A 15,203-nucleotide genomic window follows, 5' to 3' on the forward strand; every position below is an offset into this window, starting at 1 on the left:
CAATACTAAAACTTAATCTTATATAAATTAGGTTAATATTGAAAACCTAAAATCTAAAAATACTATTATAACTTAAAACTATTAATTCTGGTTATAAAACCATGTTAATGTTTTCACAATTGGTTGATACTACAATTTTAATATTTTTATTTTTAATTTTATTTCTGTAATCTTCATATTTGTTGAAAAATAACTTGTGAACCTTTTCAGTGTGCTTTGTAAAAAGTTAATTTAAGTAGCTTTGAAACATATGATTTAGTTATGCAAGAAAGTTAATTGTGTGAAGTTTATTTATTGATCTAGTGGGATTACAAGAAAATAGTGGCATCTTTTAAGTTGATACCATCAGATCAAAAAAAAATTAAGAAAAAGATTAAAGTAGCCAATTCCAATAGAGGAAATATACATAGTACTAATTTGGTGACCAAAACTAGGCAGTTACAAAATCAATATAGTGTTATTTATGTTTTATCAAGTTAAAACAAACATCGAAAATATCAAGGATTTATTACAACTACAGTCATTTAACTAAAATGATTTATAATGTCAATCTCATTGTACTCATTGTTGAAAATAAATAAAACTTTTCAATATTTATATTAAATAATATAATTTTATATAGATATAATAATACAAAATTAAAAAACACTTTTAATTAACTTATAAATATTTCAATGTAGAAAATAGACAAATTATTGGGATATCCATATTAACTATTATATATATAATAATAATAATAATAATGTACATTATTGTTTATCTTCCTAAAATATGTTAATTATAAATGCAAAAATGTAATTAAAATAAAAATAATTTGAAAATATGTAACCCATTCAATTTTTAATATAAAAATATTAATAATAATTAATTATCGTAAAATATAATTTTTAATATAAAATATTAATAATAATCAATTATCTAAAAATACAATTTAAACAATAAAAAATTACAGATGGTCTATAAATAAGATATTAAAGATTTATCAACCACTAAAAAAAGACTTGCAAAAAATGAGATTTGATCTCCAAACTTTAATAAATCAATAATTAAGATGAATTTATTCCCATAACTAGTAAATGTATTTCTTAACTATACCATAAACTTGGTGGAGATTCAAAAAATTTAAATTAAAAGAAGTTGAATTGTATACCATAAATTTGGTCAGCTCCAAACAACTTAGATTAAAAAAGTTGAATTTAACTTGATGGAGTTTCAAAGAATTTAGATTAAAGGAAGTTGAATTCTGTACCATACAATTTTTTCATAATCTTAGGCATATACATCAATGGTCCCATGGACGCTGCACCCATTTATAGGACAGCTATGCACAAAATTCGAATAAGACAATGAAGTTAATAAAGAAAAAATACACGTGGAGATTCTTCGTCTTACGTGGAGATACTTCGTCTTACGTGACTGTGCGTAAGCGTAGCAGATCTTAACATCAACAAGAAAAGCACAAATTCCAAAATAGTGTCCCTGTCAATCGTTAACGCACTTTTTGCATCTTTCTTTTCGACCCTCTGCATATACGAAATGCGGATCAAATTCTCGAAAATCCCTCTTTTCTGCACTTCACAAAATACATCGCATTCATTATTCTGAACTTTAAAACATATTCTGGGTGAGAATGGAATAAGGAAAAGACTAAATAGCTGCTGCTAGGCAAATTGGGAAGCGTTGGAAATATTTCTTCAAAAAACTTCTGCGAACATTGCACATTTACAATATTTTAGAGTACCAATTTCTCAATTTAGTTTTAAATTACCTTTTAAAAAATGTTTTTGTAAGAATGTGTTGGAAGTGTTCTTATCGTATGTTTTGATATATGTATGTTTCAATTTACATAGTCAGCTGTCGTCAAATTTGAACACCAACCAAACATCGATATTGAAGCTTAGTCGGCCCTCTAGGGATTTCAACATAAATCCACAGCCCTCCCAAAACACAACTAAAACTTCTCTTTCTAAATCTTTTATTGGATACCTTCCTTTATGTCCCTTCGAATATCTTCTACAAAGTGAAATTGTAGGTTACCTAGATATTGGGCAGATGAAACACATGGCTCGTTAGGAATCCGCCCATGCCGTTTCAAACTGTCCAAACTGTAAAAGGAAATGAAGGAAATCTTTGGGCCTCTGCGCCGGAACTCATCTGAAAATATTATGATTATTTTTCCCTATAATCTCTTTATTTAGCTCTGCCGACCTCTGCAACACTATGCATCTTCATATTAGACTGACTGAGAGATTCTGAGTTGCTACCTACCAGAAGTCAGCATTCGGTAGGAATTCATCGCCGACCTCCACGTTATATTTATCGGCATGTGACGCAGTTTTAGGTGTTTATAAATTCCGCCATCTTCACCTCAGCATTCATCCAACTCGACTAGTGTTGCGCTACTGCAAACTCATAGCTCATATTCTTCATTTAAATTACAGATTCCATTGTGAATCGCTGAGCCACAGCTGAGCATTTGAGAGAGTCGAAGATCGAAAGAATGGAAGCTAAGCGTGGCAGTTTTACTGTTGGGCAAATCGAATTGAGGAACTTTTGCCCGGCCGACTTGGAAGACCTGTACGAATGGGCTAGTGACGAAGAAGTGATCAAGTTCATGACATGGGAAGCTTTTAAATCCAAGGAGAAACTCAGGGAGTTTCTGCTGAAGGTGGTGATTCCTCATCCATGGTTCAAGGCTATATGTTTCAGAGGGAAGCCTATTGGTCACTTCATGCTCAAACAAGGAACCGATATTCACAACTACCGTACTATTAGGAAGTCGTTGAAGACGCAAAAGGAAATTAACTGCACAGAAAGTCAAAGTCTAGCAAGCGTCCATCACTTTTGGCATCAGCTCAAAAATCCGCTCAGAATTACTGCATGCAGCACAAGGCTTCTTAGGTCTTTATATTTAACTTCTGATACATACAAGGAATCTAGAAACCCTGCAAGTAAAACAACCGAGAACTCTGGACTTCACAATCCTCCGTGAACCTGCGTACTGGTTTTCCTGGGAAAACACTGCAAATAACACTTAAAACCATGATGAACTTGCTTCTTTCAATAGATAAGAGTAGTGGCGCAACTTTCAAGCCACGTTATTGCATAAACCAACCGCCCACGATAAAAAGACGCAACATCATGGCATAAAACAACAACCCACGTAGTGACTTAACTTTAAAGCCATATCATTCCATAAACAACGCATATCATTCCATAAACAATGCAGGATAATTAAATCATGTAACAGATGTCAAATCTGGCAAAAAATAGACGAAAAAATAGATGAAAATGCAAAGGGAACTGATTCGAAAGAAAGGGTATCATCTTCTCATTGTCCCAAAAGTACAAAGGGAGGCTTATATACTGATGAAGTTAGGAATGGTTGAATTTCTAAGAATCATTAAAAAGTAAAAGTATTTTTCAAAAACATATTAAAAATTGAAAATAATGAATATTGGAAAGCATATAACATCTACAGTCTAAATTATTATATATATATATATATATATATAAATCTCAATTGTATTGTCATTTTGGGTATTGGTTAACTTTTACACAAACATATGCTTCCACAATTGTAACTCTTCTCCAACATTGATTCATTTTCTTCGTGAAACCTGCCACATTAGTGCAGTGTAATAGGAAATATTGTAAAGAAAGGGTGAGAAATCTTTCTTTATATATAAATATATATTTTTAAAATGTTTTGAATTGATTTAAAAATGAGTAGTTTGTATCAAATCTACTGTGCTTGTCCCAAGTAAGATACAATTTTGATATTTCATTTACTTAATTATTCATAAATCTTTTTAATATTTCTACTCGTTATTTGTTCACAATGGACAGTGCAGACCATTGTTGCTGTGAACTTTGCATGGTCTTTCCATAAATTTGACCGCACCAAAAATGGGATCCATAGACTTAGAGAAGCCCACTCTTGAATAAACTCCATTTCTAATTTTTCATTTTTTAATTCTGGTAGTGACATGTAGCATATTTCCTTTAGGTTGGCATCTCCTCACATATCACCTTAAGAGGGATTGATAGAGTCGGAAGTTCAACAATTGTTTTTGTGGAATTCTGAATTAGGATCTTAAATATATTAAATTATAATTTTTATAAACCACTGCCATTGTACATAATTGAATTAAATGTAAACTTTATAAACCACATACATGTTATTAGTAAGTAATCTTAAAAGTAACATGTTAAGAGTGACATGGTTCATAAAATGACTTAATGCAATGTAAAAACAAATTATTAATGTTTAAAACACTGGTGGATCCATATCCAAATTTAAATTTGGAATCTGCTAACTTATACACACACACATCAACCGAATTTAGCTCAGGTGGTTGGCATAAATGTTGATAACAAGTTAGTAAGTAATCTTAAAAATAACATGTTAAGAGTGACATGGTTCATAGAATGACTTAATGTAATGTAAAAACAAATTATTGATGTTTAAAACAACGGTGGATCTATATCCAAATTTAAATGTGAAATCTGGTAACTTATACACACACACACACATCAACCAGATTTAGCTCAGGTGCTTGGAATAAATGTTGTTAACTTGTTATCACACCCAAATAGGTTCAATCCCTGCATGTGATGTATTGAGTTCATAATGAATATTTTTTGTAATGGCTTCTAGCCTTAATGTATGAGCAATCCTCTAAGGACCGAAACATTTATATTCCTCATATGGAATATAAAGAGATTTCTTATGGAAAAAAATATTTTCCTGTTCACTCTTCAACCAACAAACAAGCAATTCAAAATTAGTGATGAAAGGAATATCTTTCTTTTTATTTTTACATGATCATTAACCAAATAAGAACAACATGAGTAAACAAATATCTATTACAAAATAAATTCAACAATAGAATTGAAAGAAACGTTATTGTAGGAGGTCCTGTTTCACCTAGCAGTCCAACATCTTCCAGCTTTCATAACAACAACTCCTATTCCAAGCAAATGTGGGGAACAAGAGGACTATGCTATTGCCCTAATTCCCTTGCACCTTCATTTAAAAAAATTACATCTTCCTTCATATATATATATATATATATATATATATATATATATATATATATATATATATATACTACACTTCCTACATTTAATTCTTAAAATATATAATAAATTTAACAAAATTAACTCATCTAAAAACATAAAATAACTACTAAATTAACTAATCCATAAATGTAAAATAACTACAAATTAACAACGGAATTTTCTCATTGATGTTGGGAATCGGTGAAATCATGTTCACAATGTTTGGTACAAACCAAAGAGATAGTTGAGTTGGTGTTAGTTATCTTGCATAGAGCAGTCGCTCATTTGAATCCAAAGGTTATAAAGCTATTTGTTAAATATTTTCAAAGTTTCATGATATCATTGTTGTAATACTTATACTTACCATTTATTGCTCTTATACAAAAAGAAATTATTGGTCTTATACAAAAAGAAATTTATATGCGTAGGTATACATAAATGAGTCAATCACAGATAATGAATGGTGTGCCTTACAATTGCAACCATTATTGTGCCCTCGTTGGAAATTTTGAATGGCTCCCTCTACCAAATCTAATATCCTTTCTACCTTACTATCTGCCTCATCATATTTACTTAAATCAGCATCACTATTGTACAAGAACAGTCCTTGCCTTGGGTGGTTGCTCATCAACGAAGACAGAAAGGAAGGAGCGTTGTGGGTTTGGGCATGGGAAGTTCCATGAAAATCCACTGCATTACCATCCAGAGTATTGAGGTCTCTGGCATCACCATCATCATCAAAAGGGGCAGGCATGCTTAGGTCCAATAGTTCCACTCTTGCAGGCAGCTGTTGTAGCTTAGGGGTCTCCTTGTTGCCATAACTAGTAATTATAGTATCTGAAGCTCTGCTACCCCAATGGCGTCTCTTTTGACCACCCAAAGCCTGACCTGAAGAAAAACCATTTTTACAGATTGAGCATTCATGGATCCTTAGAATCTTCTTACCTAAAATAGCAGTAGACTCAATTGTCCTCGTTCCATCTTTGGCTTTGGCACCAGAAACCTTAGTCCTCTCCTTTGCAAGAGACTTGTGGAAATTTCCAGGTAGCTGAGAGCCCGATCCAGTACTGAGCTCGTTAGCTATGTCTTCTTCTAGGCTCTCATTCTCATAAATAAATTAATTACACAAAATTAAACTATAACATAATTATGCAAACTTTATTAACCAAATTGTTCAAGCTCTCGGGCATCTATTACATTCTACGAGTTACAGTTCCTAGTTTCTCACATCCTCATTCAGCCATAAACCTACTCTTCTATGAGAGCTAAAAGCTTCTCGCCAGCTATAACACATTTCCTGAGTTTCCTTCACTCCTCCAATCAAACTCCCCACAACAAATCGATGGGCTGCACACACCAAAATTAAAATTAAATCCCAGCTTCCATGTGATTAACACCCAAATTCTTGTTCAAGAAAACAGTAGAGAAATCCAAAATTTAGAGATAGCATATCTGTCTAAGCTGTGGATGCCTTTGACACTCTCAGTTTGATTGAAATATAATTTTGTTCATATCTTTTATCTACAAGACAAAAGGGCACGGAGGACTTACCCATAACAACAGTCGGAGCAGCAAATTGCACAGGCTTTTCTGGCAAACCATCTATGACCAACTTACCATTCACCTTTAGCAAATTAAGGAGGGGCTTCACAGCATGATTAACAGAGACTGTGTCAATAATATATTCTACAGACTTGACTGCAGCCTGCATCTATTTCTCATATTTTCTGATGACAAAGTGATCTACTCCTAAAATTTCTCTCACTTCCTTTTCCTTGCTAGGCGATGTACTTATCACCGTCACTTGCAACCCAAAAGCTTTTCCAAATTTGACAGCCATGTGTCCCAAACCGCCAAGCCCCACCACGCCCAGGCTCTTTCCAGGCTCCGTCATCTGGAAATATTTCATGGGGCTGTACACCGTTATTCCCGCACATAGAAAATTTGGTGCAGCGGCATCCAAGGGAAGATTCTCTGGTACCTTCACCACAAAACTACTTACAACCCACAAACCACCCAAATTATTAAAACCCTATTTAACAAATATAAAGAAAAAGTATTAATGCCATTTGTCTCTGGTTTTATATAAAAGAGACAAACCACCCATCTCGGCAAGGCCTGCCGGAACTTGGCGCAATTAAATTTTCCGAGGTTTTGAGTCAATTGGGAGATTCCCGAAACTCGTTGATCCCATTCCAAACATGAACAAGATTATATGGACAAAAAGGAAGCCTTTTATGGCGAGTTTAGCCCATATGCCCTAAAACAAAAATGGTTGCATGAGTTGGGATAATGATTAATTACCTCTGGTTACAAACCATCAAGTATGAGTAACCTCCAAAAGTGACAGAACCATCAACATCGGTGCTACCATACGTCCAAATGACCACCTCACAATACTGTTCTTGGCCTTTGATGGCAACTTCCAACCATACAGGCCACGCCCACACAATCTCCAGAAGAAAAATTCTTCACTTCTGAACCAACTTCAACTACTATACCTACTATTTCATGGTTGCAAAAATAGAATTGCGAGTAAATTAAAATTGAGCATGAACTTCTAGGCATATACTCTTTCTGTCTTGCTATTTGATGTGAAGCAGTGTTGAAGATCATGAAGACATTACCCAGGAACCATTGGGTATTGGGAAGCTTTCCATTCATTACCAATTTTATGTAGATCAGTGTGATAGATTCCGCAGTATACGATCTTGAAAGTAACATCATGCGGCCCAGTTTCCCTTTCAAGGCAATTTAAATGTAAGTTTTTTTCAAATGGGTATCAATAGAAGCAAACAATTTAATTGTAAGTTTTCTGCAAATGGGTATCAATAGAAGCAAACAATTTAATTGTAAGTTTTCTGCAAATGGGTATCAATAAAAGCAGTTATGAGAGTAAAGCGAGGAGAAACTTGCGAGTGGAATTGAAGGGCGAGAGAATTCCTGACTCGTCTCTAGCAGCCCATCCTTGAACATTAGGCTGACCTACTTCCTTAACCATCTTCTTTTCTTCACAACACTCATAAATAAATTTGATTCACTTAGAAGGAGCAGCTAAGCAGAGGAATATAAAGAACAGATTTGAGGAGACAACAGGTGTTGGGATGGGTATTTAAAAGGTCAAGTATGGCAGGATATAGCAGGATGACCACTGAATAATCGAGAGCTAAATTCATAGTTAGGCAGCAAGGCAGGTCGTGCACAGTAGAAACCAGAAACATTATTGTAGCAGGTTGTGGAAGGACCCAGAAACATTATTGCAGGAAATCGTGGAAGAGCAGAAAGCGGAAAGTGGGAGGAGCAGAAATCGGAAAGCGGTTTTGGTGAGGGAGGAATAGTCCGATAACATATGCTAGATGTCAATTAAACCAGATGCTAGTGGGACGCCATATGTCAATCAGAGAATCAATAGGTAGACGACTAAACTCATTCAAAGGAAGGCCTATCGGCCTAATAAATATAAAATAATAATATACAATTTAATTGACAACAAATAAAATGTAGTTTTGAATAAGAAATGATTGTTTTAAAAACGACAACAAATAACGGGCTTGCCATCGGCCATTTAAAGTGCCCCGATAGCGCCCATTCACCCTACATATCAATGCAGAGGTTGTATGTTCGAATACCATAATATATCGTACCTTTTTATCAACGTTTCAGATTTCCTCACGTCCCATCTTCAGAACTGGCTATCCCTGTTGTTGCGGTGTTCAGCCTACTGTAGCGTTGTGTCCATTCGCAATTGCCAAACATGTTGCGTCCCATCTCATATCGTAGGTGCCCATATCATCCCTGCATCATCCATTTTAAATTTGTAATTGGGAGCACATGAATTTTTGAAATTTATCCTACATCTTTCAGTCCATCCTAATTAGAGTGGGATATTATGTTTTGTAGAGAGGCAGAGTAGGTCTTCGATCAAAATTATATATTTTTTATGGCAATGTTGGGCATATTTTTAGGGATTCACATACTATAAAATATTGGGCATATTCTTAATCATTAACACAGTAATATGTTAGAAATGGTAATTAGGAGTTGATTAAAATTAATGAGTGAGTTAAATGAATGTTGAGCGTTGAGTGGTGAGTCAAGATGAGTGATGGATAAAGAGTTAAGTGCAATCCATATTTAGAGCATGAGTTAACTGAGTTAAGTGTGTGTGCATGTCAAGATATTCTAGGCAAATCACTAATTAGAAAGGTTTAAATACCCTTCACTTCACCGGGTTCATTGTAAGAATCATGTTTTGTATGACCAATAAAAAAGCAGCACCTCATATATTTTGTGTGTGAATTTGTGTTTTGAGTCCTCTACCTTTCCAATAAATTAAAGTGAATTCCTCTTCCTTTACAACAATTTGGTATCAGAGTGATTACAAAGAGCCAAAAAAAACAAATCAACAATAAGCCAAAAAAACAAATCAACAATAGTGAAATAGAAGAGAGAAATATTTTTTCCTATAACACTCCTTACAGTGGTATTCAGAGTGTTATAATGCTGTTGGGCTTAGCATAGAACCACGTTAAAGATGAAAAACTTACCGCATATGCAGGTTATCTTTACCGTATAGAGAATTCATACGCAGGTCTCAACCAGTCACGGCCACGTTAACCAAGTCAAGAAAAGTTGTTTAAACCGTCATGTGGTGACCGCTGACATAAAAATTTGTTACGGAAGGGCTTTTTTAAAAGTTCGGTGGATTCTTTTTACCCATATTAAAGTGTTAGGGTTTTTTGAAGGACGGATTTATTAAAAGTTTATGGGTTATTCCCCGTGATAAATGTGTATAAAATATGAAAGTTTTGCCATAAAGATGGAAGGATTTTAACATAAAAGGTATTCGAAGGTTTTTAGAGTCATTTTTTGATATATTGAAAAGTTCAAGTTTATAAAGGTTTTTGCTTTTTTTATATAAAAAGATATTCTATAAATAGATCTGTTTTATATATAAAAAAGCATAAGGGATTTTATAAAAGAGTTTATAAAAAAAAATTATTGGCAAGAGAATTTGGGGCTTTGTAAAATTCTTCAGTTATTTGGTCTTTTTAAGTATGACAGTGTTTTGGTAAATATTGTGTCTTATGGGGCACATATTGAAAATCATATTTTTTTGGGGGGCGATATGGAAGATACGATCAAGAAATCAGCAAAACAACCATAAAAAAAAGGAATGACATCAGTCATGGGTCGCAAACCGCAACTGAAGGAATGACATCAGTCATGGGTCTGCAACCTCATAACTCAGCTATTGAGGATGAAGTTCATGAAGACAAATTTCATTATTTAGAGTCCAGACAATGAGAAACAGTTTTATGGCCTTGATGAATTGTATGGTTCGAAAGTGGACAATGTCTCTAGTATGTATGAGCCAATGCCTAGTGTTTCCTAGCATGTAGGTGAGTCATCTCATTACAAGGTTGATTGGATTCATGTCTACACACAAATAGAGAGCGATACTTCAGAGCAGAAATTAAGTTTTTCATGTAATTATAAAGAAACAGAACCAGACATGGCTCAGGAAATTGTTGATTCTTCAAACAGCTTTGAACTTGAAGGCATTATTGATGTGTTCGCTAGTTCGGGAATGCCTAGACTCTGTTCTAGTTCCCTAGTATTAATATTAATGATGTGTTCCCTTTGCTATAATGATTTCAATACTCCATTAAACAAGCCCAACCTTACCGATAGTAATGATGTGTTCCTTTTTCAGTTATGGATGAATCTGTTCTTGAAAAAGCAGTCGCTGCTGAGGAGACTCTTCAAAATAAAATCAATTCTTAAGACAATATTGATTTGTTTCCTTGTCCAGGTATTATTCTTCAAGAAAAAATATGGGTTTCCTCTGTATTTATAGTAATGATGTGTTTTCTCCACATTTATAAGTGTTTTTACTCCATGAAACACAACCCAGCCACTAAATCTGTGCTTGAGCATTGATTAATTGTTAGAGTATGGGTAATCTCCACTTAAGACCACATGGTGAACCACTACCTTTATGTCTCCATATACATAAAGGTGTGCTGCTTTAGAAGAGCACCAATATGCAATAAAGAACCCTAAAATATGCTTGGAAAATGAAAAAACATAAAATAATGTAGAGTACTGGTGGCAAAGAGGGTATAAAAACCCAGAATTATGTTTAACCCTCCAATATAGTTGACTGCACATGGAATAAGTGAATTCATATGAATGAAAATGCAGTAAATGCCCATGAGCTCTGGTTTCATCAATTCATGAGTAAATGTTGGTGTGGGATTAAACCAAATAATGTCAATCTCATGCCTCATACTTCTCAAAAATCCAAGCTACAAATATCATGGCTTTGTATTATACCTATGCGCAGATTTGTGGAGATTTGAGATGTTCAGAGGAGAATCAATCATATTTTCATAACACCCCTCTAGAACCTATTTCATGCTAACGAATTAGAGTCTAGTGCCAAACACATTATCACATATTCAAGCAAAAGATCATCCCAGTGCATCTCCTAGAATGGTAGATATCAAGTAACTCAATGTGGCCATTTATTGCATAGAAGTTGAAATATATAACACTGATCCAATGGGGTGTGCATTTACATAAAAGGATGAACTCATTTCTCAAAACACACCCAAAGGAACTAGGATTGTTACAATGTTTTATGTTGGCTTAGGTTGCAACACTATCATGTTATAAGACACAATTGCATATAAAAGGTTATACTCCATGGGATACATAAAGAAATTCCTTTTCTTGTCTTAATTAGAAAGGAGACAGTTTTTCATTGACAAGAAAGAATTGTTATTTAGAAAGGAGGCATCATCCAATGAAGTTCGAGATGGTGAAGAATGCACCATACAGTACATTTCAGCTACTTCTATTCAGGAAAATCTCATCTCACTTGTTAATAATGAAACTCACGAGTATGGGTTTAAGAATTCAGATGCAATTGAAAGATATCAAGATCATGTAGTTGAAAAAGAAGAGCAAATTGAACAAGTTTACAAAAGTGAAACTCACGATGATGAAGAACGAAAATCACATAAGAATTATAACAGTAGCCAAAATGATGGTTTTCCCATGTTGTATAATGCAACTTCTTTGAAATTTGGAGATCATCAACTGATTCATTCATCATACGATGAACCTCAAGAAGCTTATGAGAATATTCGAGTTTGAGATGTTGGTCTGCAACCTCATAACTAAGCTATTGAGGATGAAGTTCATGAAGACAAATTTCATTATTCAGAGTCTAGACAATGACAAACAGTTTTATGGCCTTGATGAATTGTATGGTTCCAAAGTGGACAGTGTCTGTAGTATGTATGAGCCAATGCCTAGTGGTTCCCAGCATGCAGGTGAGTCATCTCATTACAAGGTTGATTGGATTCGTGTCTACACACAAATAGAGAGCGATACTTCAAAGCAGAAATTTAGTTGTTCATGTAATTATAAAGAAACAGAACCAGACACGGCTCAGGAAATTGTTGATTCTTCAAACAGTTTTGAAGGCAGTATTATGTGTTCGCTAGTTTAGGAATGCCTTGACTCTATTCTAGTTCCCCTAGTATTAATATTAATGATGTGTTCCCTTTGCTATAATGATTTCAATACTCCATTAAACAAGCTCAACCTTACCGACAGTAATGATGTGTTCCTTGTTCAGTTATGGATGAATCTGTTCTTGAAAAAGCAGTCACGGTATAGGAGACTGTTCAAAATAAAATCAATTCTTAAGACAGTACTGATTTGTTCCCTTGTTCACATATTATTCTTCAGGAAAAAAAATGGGTTTCCTTTGTATTTATAGTAATGATGTGTTTTCTCCACATTTATAAGTTTTTTTACTCCATGAAACACAACCCAGCCACTAATGATCTGTTGCAATAATTCTAGAACAAATTAAACGAGCCAGGCTTCTAGATAATAATGATATGTTCCCTTGTTGAGGTATAATTGATTCTATTCTTGAAACAGAAGAAACATTTCAATCGATTTTGTAGACTATAACAATGTGTTCCCTCATCAAGGTATGTATGATTTTGTGAAGATCAAGCCGATGAAAAATGCAGTAAAGAGTATCTTCAAGAAAATCCCATATCACTTGTTAATGATGAAGGTTTAGAGGATGAATTGAATGATTCAAAAACCACTAAAGGGTATCAGGTCTCTGTAGTTGAAAATGAAGAGCAAATTGAATAGTTTTCCAAGAGTGAAACTCAGAATTCTCAAGAAAGTGTATCTCCTAAGAACTACAATGAGGAAGCTCGAGAGGCTGTGAAGGATGAAGCTCATGAAATCAAGTCTTATTTTTCAAACAAAAGCAAAGTGTGTTTTGGACTTGATGAGTTCAATGGTCCTCAAAAGGAGGAAGATGAAAACCAACAGATTTATGAGAATGAAGCTTATGAAAGTGAACCAATGGATTGTGGCTCCAAAATTAAAATACAAACTTCAATTTGATGCAGACAATTTGAATGGTGCTCACCAATTCGAACTCCTGCTAAAGGCTTTGTCTCTAGAAAATCTGACACAGCTGGAATCATCTAGTGAAGGTCAACATCCTTGGGAATGCAATGAAGAGGAGCTTTTAGTTCTAAATGATGTTCAGAAATGTCACATCTCACTGGTCAATGATGAAGCCCAAGAAGATAAATTGAGTGATCCCAAAACTAAAGTAGGATATCATGACTCTATATATCAAAGAGAGGAGCATTATGAACCTACTTCGAGGGGGCAACCTCCTTTACATTACACAAATGAACAATTCCTGGATGATACAAATGACAAGGCCTCCTTTCTATATATAGGAGTCTAAGGGGTCATAATATAATCAGAGCTGACATAAAAATAATAATGTAAGGGCACAATAATAACAATAGTGGGCTTCTATGTGGCACAATAATAACAATATGGGGACTACATGGGTACAACAATATAATAAGGGGTTTGTACTAATAACAATAAGGGGTTACACTAGTAGTATAGGGGCTTAACACTCAGTGTTGGAATTAAAGCTCCAAAATCAACGACATGTATCGTAGGATAACTATATCAGGGTGCTGACTTGGTATACTCACAAGAGTCTATCCATGGGAAATTGATTCTGATATTGGTCAAAACCTGTTCCAGCTACAGAATAATTAATCTTCAAGACATATTCATGTGTTTACTTTTGATAATATCTATAACAGGGAATTTGGCATGGAGCCCTACTGCTTGAGTCCAAGCCTTCTGGATGTTCCCTTTACCAAGGAAATAGAGGTTGCGGGGGAGGTAGCTACGCTTAGATTCATGATGCCCAAGTTTGCATAGAGATTCATGAGACGATTAGGGGTAGGCATCGATGTCAAACTCAAATATGCCTTAAAGATCATTGACGAGTTTGTTATGGACATCATTTCCTCGTGCAAGAAACAATTTAGCAGCACCTCCAGAACTATTCATAAGGTGCCTGAGGACTTACTATTTGTGTTCATGAGATCTCGAGACGATTATGGGTTCTTGTATTTTGAAATTTCATTGCGAGATGTTTATTTAAATTTTAGTTTTATTGGCCATGACACAATGCCTGTAGCACTCTCATGGTTTGTTTGGCTTCTCCTTCAACATCCCCACATCAAATATCAAATCGTGGAGGAGATTTATAGAATTTTAGAAGGAAGAAAGTAATTAGAAGGTAATAAGGATCCAACAATTTCAGTAAACAGGAGTTGAAACAAATACATTATGCACATGCCTATCTCTCCAAGGGGTTGAGCCTCTACCCACCTATTCCCATAGAAATGAAACAATTCTCGGAGGACGTGGTGTTGCCATACGACACAATAGTTAACAAAGGTACGATCATATTTTAAATCATTTACGTGATGGGACAGATGGAAAGCATATGGGGGATAGTAGAATTTATAAGTAAGCTAAGTAAGCACCAAGGGATTCGTATAGCATAATTGATAATTACATGATCAAGAATGGATTTTTTAGAGGAAACATTAAGCCTACCTTGTACAGAAAGGTAAATGAGCATGGACATATTTTGATTGTTTGCTTGTATGTAATGAGCATGGATAGATTTTTATTGTTTATTTGTATGTGGATGACATGATTTATACTGGTGATCTCGAGTTAGATTAATTTAAAGCAGCCATGAAGAA

At 34.5% G+C, this 15,203-nt stretch overlaps 1 pseudogene; it reads right to left on the reverse strand.

Moving 5' to 3' along the window:
• Window positions 1-5,464: 5,464 nt before the first annotated feature.
• On the reverse strand, window positions 5,465-8,065 carry LOC149250609 (putative mannitol dehydrogenase; annotated as a pseudogene).
• Window positions 8,066-15,203: the final 7,138 nt, after the last annotated feature.

This window comes from Pinus tabuliformis, chromosome 7 (assembly GCF_031772625.1).
Source record: "Pinus tabuliformis cultivar Carrire ecotype Pingquan chromosome 7, CPIR1, whole genome shotgun sequence".
NCBI lineage: Eukaryota > Viridiplantae > Streptophyta > Pinopsida > Pinales > Pinaceae > Pinus > Pinus tabuliformis.